Source organism: Hemibagrus wyckioides, linkage group LG08, assembly GCF_019097595.1.
Source record: "Hemibagrus wyckioides isolate EC202008001 linkage group LG08, SWU_Hwy_1.0, whole genome shotgun sequence".
NCBI lineage: Eukaryota > Metazoa > Chordata > Actinopteri > Siluriformes > Bagridae > Hemibagrus > Hemibagrus wyckioides.
Genome location: NC_080717.1, coordinates 295,001 through 301,295, shown reverse-complemented (window position 1 = coordinate 301,295; position 6,295 = coordinate 295,001). Strand labels below are relative to the sequence as shown.

General features: G+C 40.0%; 1 protein-coding gene across 3 annotated transcripts in view; it reads left to right on the top strand.

Annotated features, from left to right (window-relative positions):
• The first annotated feature begins 803 nt into the window (after positions 1–803).
• The window catches only part of pcdh1b (protocadherin 1b), a 135,190-nt gene continuing 129,698 nt past the window's right edge, over positions 804–6,295 (top strand). For 2 of the 3 annotated variants that reach the window (XM_058397797.1, XM_058397798.1), the window contains exon 1: positions 805–1,483. The gene's annotated coding sequence lies outside the window, so the exon portion shown is untranslated. Of the gene's footprint in view, positions 1,484–6,295 lie in introns of all 3 variants that reach the window. The other variant, XM_058397796.1, reaches the window with a different exon arrangement.

Here is a 6,295-nt window from a genome sequence, read left to right as displayed (position 1 = left end):
TTATTATACAGATTTTTATCCATTTTTAGCTACGCTGAAACAGGTTAGTTCCTGATATTACTTACATGAGAACTAATCAACACCTTCCGACCAATCAGAATGCAGAACTCATCACGCAGCATAAAAATATCTCCCATATCAAATCATCAGAGACGAATTGTCATGTGCAGATTGCTCCATGCGTCAAGCGTGTGTGTGTGTGTGTGTGTGTGTGAGTTCTGAATGCACATTAGCGAATGTACTTTGATGAGCGTGCGCGTGCATGCGCGTTCATATCCGGGCTGTAGGTGGCGCCGGAAGCACAGAGACTCGTTCACAGAAACGACGCTCACAGGACAGCGGGGTCCAAATGCAAGGGGTGTGTGTGTGTGTGTGTGTGTCGGTGGGTAGGTGTTTGGGTGGGTTGAGTGGAAAAGGTATCTTTTATCTTGCAACCCGATGTAACCACGCCCCCTGTAAATACCTGTGTCAGGTGTTGAACTCGTGCGCCTTTTATTATGTTTTGTGATCGCTGCTCCGAGTCACGTCACGAAGGTGCGCTTAGGCTTCAAAGTCTGGGAACGGACGGACACACACACACACACACACACACACACACACACACAAAAGCGCAAAAGTTCAAGCGCACAGAAAATATGAGATTTTAGGGTGAGAATGAAACGAAGCTAGTTTACTTGTTCGTTCTTTTTTAATATTTTTCACACATTCACACGCGCATACAGTATACCACAAGCTCCGCCCACTTACTGAGAGCTCCGCCCACGTATTAGAGCGCGTGAGAGAGAGAGAGAGAGAGAGAGAGAGCTGGAAGCTGTTCACTCCTCCGTGAGCAGTGCACAGTACGCGATGAGACTCCGGAGCTCCGCGCTACGAATATACACACCGAGCTGAGAGAGAAGGAAACACACTCCGAGCTCACAGAGGAGAGAAAGAGACAGATCGCGGAGGAGGAGTGTTTTTCTTTTTATCTGGAGGACGCGACAAACCGTATTTTGCACGCAGAAGAGCTCAATTCTTCTTAAATATTTATTATTATTATTTTCTTTACTTCCTATGTGCGTTTGCGCGCGCGAGAAAAGTGTGTGACGTTGATGAGATGAGGAGAAAGACATATGCAAGTGGAACATCATCATCGTCACCATCATCATCATCACACACGCACCGCGGCTGCTGAAGACGCCGGATCGCGCTCGGGGTTTCCTCTGCTGCGCCGTGACCGAGAGTGTGTGTGTGTGTGTGTGAGAGAGAGAGTGTGTGTTTGATAACGAGGTGCACAGCTTCAGCACCGGATCTACACACAGCTCACAGCAAGAGAAGAGTGGATCTTGGCTTGTGTTTTTTTCTTTTCGGGAATCTTTCATTCTGAATTTCGGATAATTGACCGCGCAGGAGTGTGATTTCAGACACACACACACACACACTCGGAAGCAGACACGGCGGGCAGACGGAGACGTACTGAGTGTGTGGAGTTCACATCAACCCGGTAAGAGCTTGGTGTTTTTTTCGCAGTGTTTAGGAGCTAAGTTGAAAAACAGGACGGAGAGGTTTAACTACCTCAGCGCGCGCGCGCGTGTGTATGTACTTATTGTCCCTTGTAAACCGGCTGCCGCTGTGTGTGTTGGCAGTTTCGGCCCAGGTATCAGTTTTTATGCAGGTTTCTATTGCTAGAGTGTGTATCAGTGTGCGTTGGTGTATATGTTATCTCGGGTGTGTGTGTGGGGGGGGGGGTCCTCCCTACAGTGTGTGTGAGAGGGAGGGAGAAACAGAGATGAAGTGGGTATCTTTTCGTCGTCAGGCGTTTTTTTCGCTTATAGGAACTTAACGCACATCCGCGTTCACACGCGCACACACACACACGCGCGCGCACACACACACGCACAGAGGCTCTGCTCTTTCGCTGTTTGATTAGATTTTTTTGTTCTTATTTTTCCGCCATGTTCTTTGATCATGTTCCTCACGCAGTCATACAGGGATAAAGGACAGCAGTGATTCTGCTGGTGATTGTTCTGACCGATTATAAGTGGACAGAGGAAATTCCTCACAATTTATTATCCAGTTTTTATCGATCAGCACCTGTTGCTCTTATATCGGGGTGTATCGAAAATATGTACCGTGATGCCAGTACAATTTTTAACCATACTTTAGGCTTCTGCTGATTATTTCTGGTGTGTGTGTGTGTGTGTGTGTGATAGAGAGAGAGGATATTCATGATGTCAGAATTATAATTGTTTTTAAATTAGTTAATATAAATATAAATTAATTGTAATTTCTAAATTTCATGGGTGACAATATTATTGCAGAAATATATTTTTAATAGACTCTAAAGACTCCTTTTTTTAAAAAAAGTCCTAAAATATATGAACATTATTAATAAGAATAATACAAAAAATATTTGTTATATTTGTAATTTATTTATAACAGAATATTAGTATCACCATTAAAACATTTTATTAATGAAGAAAAAAATCAGTACAAAGGAAGATGAGTGATGATGTACGCATGTGTGTGAAAGAGAGAAAGAGAAAAGCTAGATATGAGAGAGAGAGAGAAGCTGGATATGAAAGAGAGAGAGAGAGATCAAGAACGAGAAAGAGAGATATGAGATCTGGCTCAGCTGGACCTTCTCGTCTTCGGAATGTTTTCCATTACAGACAGAGAAACCTGTTCCTCAGGTTCCTTACACTGCTCTTCAGAAACTTTAAAGCCAGCACACACACACAAAAGCTGCATTCCTACATAAACCTGCTGTGTCTCTCTCTCTCTTACTTCCTCTTTCTCTCTAATTTAGCAGTTGTGACTCATGATGATTGTCCACGGGATATTTTGTTGTCCTGTAGATTTAGGTTTAGAGTAGTGTGAGAGTCGAGCAGTGCCGAGACTGATGGATGCACATATGAATATGTTTCACTCAATGTCAAAATATTACAGAAGAGTGTAGTGTGTGTGTGTGTATGAGTATATGAGTGCATATCTGTGAGTGTGTATATGTGTATGTGATTGTGTATTTCTCTTTAAAAGAGGCAATTGTTAATCACTGATATCCAGGTTATTGACTGTACACAGCCAACACCCCACTACACTATACTACACTACACCCCACTACACTATACTACACTACACTATACTACACAACACCCCACTACACTATACTACACTACACTATACTACACAACACCCCACTACACTATACTACACTACACTATACTACACAACACCCCACTACACTATACTACACTACACTATACTACACAACACCCCACTACACTATACTGCACAACACTATACTACACAACACCCCACTACACAACACCACACTACACTATACTACACATTAAAATATCTAGACTTAAACGCAATCCTTATTCACAATAAATATAATGAAAGTGTTCCTGTACATTTTTAATTATTTAATTAAATAGATTAATTAATAACTACTGAATAATGGAGTGGTGCTGTGTGTCTAGGGAACTCTTTAGTATGGATAAATAGATAGGCATGCAGGCAAACAGACAGACAGACAGACAGATAGATAGATAGATAGATAGATAGATAGATAGATAGATAGATAGATAGATAGATAGATAGATAGATAGACAGACAGACAGATAGATAGATAGATAGATAGATAGATAGGTAGACTTATTTAGAGATATTCAAAAAGTATGCAATGAAGATCAGTTCCTATATGCAGATCTTTGTGTGTGTGTGTGTGTGTGTGTGTGTCTGAGTTACTCTTTTTCTTCATTTACACGTCCATTTGCATGCAGTACATGAGGCAGTGTATGTAAATGGTCAGACATGATGTGAAGGTAAACAGTAATGTTTTTATACATCCAGTTTTTGTACAGGTGTGTGTTAATCAGACGACAGGCGTCTCTCTGTCTGTCTCTCATTACTCTGAGTTTCACATTTAACACAATGTTATACAGGTTTATTGGAGTGAGTGTGTGTGTGTGTGTGTGTGTGTGTTTAGAATTCAGTCCATGAGAATTGAGATATTTCAGTATCACTTTACTTTATATCTGTGCAAAATATCCTGCTGACATCATTATTACATTAAATCATTATTACATCATTAATAATTATTACATTACATAATTATTGGATCATCAATCATCCAGCCCTGAGCGTTACATCATCATGATTATGACATCACCCAAACACCACCATCAATCAATTACTGCACCATCATGATTGATTATATCATTAGGTGAATATGATTATGTTATTAACCGTGATTAGTGCATTAACCACACACAATTATTTTATTTTTCCAATATAATTATTACATCATCAATTCTGATTATTACATCATCACCCTATGTCTCCCCTGTTAGTCTCTCTCCCAGTGTGTGTTTTCATCTGTAACACACAGGAAGTGATGGTGAAGTGATGAATTTTTTGTTCTAGAAGACAAAGAGGAAGTGAAAAAAAATCATAAAGTGAATTTTAAAAGCGTGTCAGTGGGGGAGGATTCAGAATAATAATTAGCCTGTTAAATCTGTTAACCTCCCTCTGAGCCTGCTACACAATGGCCTTCTTCTGTGTGTGTGTGTGTGTGTGAAGATGAAGAAAAAGAGCAGGATGTGTGTTTGGGGGTGTTCATTTATATATTATTATCTTCTGTGTTAATTGTGTGTGTATGTATGTGTGATGTGGAATAAATAAAAAGGAAGGAAAGCTACTGAGGAGAGAGAGAGAGAGAGAGAGAGAGAGAGAGAGAGGGAGGGAAAAGGGGGGGGGCGCAGGTGTTTCAGGGATAAAATATGGATATTGTGGGAAATAAAGTCATGGAATAACACCATACCTCCATCATCACACACAATGAATAATGTCCTTCTCTCTCTCTCTCTCTCTCTCTCTCTCTCTCTCCCTCCATTGCTCTCAAGCCTTTATAAAGAACTCTCTTCTCCCTTCTGTGTATCTTTCTGTCTGTCTGTATGTCTGTTTCTAAAGAACACATTTTATGTCTGAATTAGTCTCTCTTTCATATATATATATATATGTGTGTGTAATTATTATATTGTTTAATTTGTATTTTTTTTGTCTGAACTAATTGTTTAACTTCTATCTGTCCACCTCTCTGTCTGTCTGTCCATCCCCCCCCCCTCTCTAGTCCACAAAAGAAAAAATCTTTAGATATCAGATGTGTTTCTCCATTTGTCACAATTTATTCAGAAAGCGGGGGATTTATCTGTATGTTAGAACATTACTCTGTATGTGTGTGTGTGTGTGTGTGTGTGTGTGTGTGTGGCCTATTGTGATTGAAATGGCTCTACCTGTGTGTGACAGATCTCACACCCGAGCCTGTACATCTGAAAGGCTGTATGTGTGTGCAGTCTCTTCACACTTCTGTGTGTTGTAATTTCTGGGTCGTTAAAGGTGTGTGTGTGTGTGTGTGTGTGAAAGAGATATACTGACGACACTTAATTTAAATGACAATAGACGGAGTTTCAGCTAAACTCTGCGGTTTGCACATCACACACTCCGACTGTGAAGTGGTGTAGGTGTGTGCGTGTGTAGGTGTGTGTGTGTGTAGGTGTGTGTGTAGGTGTGTGTGTGTGTGTAGGTGTGTGTGTTCTGCAGCCGTGTGGAAATAAAGAGACAAATTAAAGTTCAATAAAAACTTCTTTTAAATCTCTACAGAAAAGGAACTCACAGGGTTTTTACTTTATCAAAATATTTTCATTATTTTTCTGTTTCTGAATTAATTTAATTAAATTTTAATTTTAAAAATATACATATATAAATATAATACATGTCACTGTTTTATATCACACCTTCTGATTTTAATCATGAAACAAAATTCTATTAAACTACAGAATCCTCAAAAACCGTTTGGCTTTTTATTAAACCTTTTAATATATAAAGAATAGCCGAAATAACCGTGTCCTAAATCTGAAGGTTCCTATCAGACGTGGGATTTTATTTAAATTAAATGCGAGTTATTAATGTTTAGGATATTTTATTCAGTTGTGTTTTCCTTACACACACACACTCAGGGGCATTTCTGTTTATTCGCTATTTATGCGCACTACTCAGGTCATAACACTGTCCAGTCGAGACACTGGCAGTGTCCTACAGCTGCAGTAGAGAGTGAAATAAACAGAACTCCGGATCGTGGAACACAGAGACACTCAGAACATGAAGTGTCCATTGTACACACTACGTAGTGACCTACATACCCAGAACATCTGGAATCGCCAGAGAAACATAAAACAGATCGAAATACTACAAACCTGTTCTCACCGCTCCGGCGCAGCTTTAAAGCCTTTTACACTCCTCATCTTCTGCT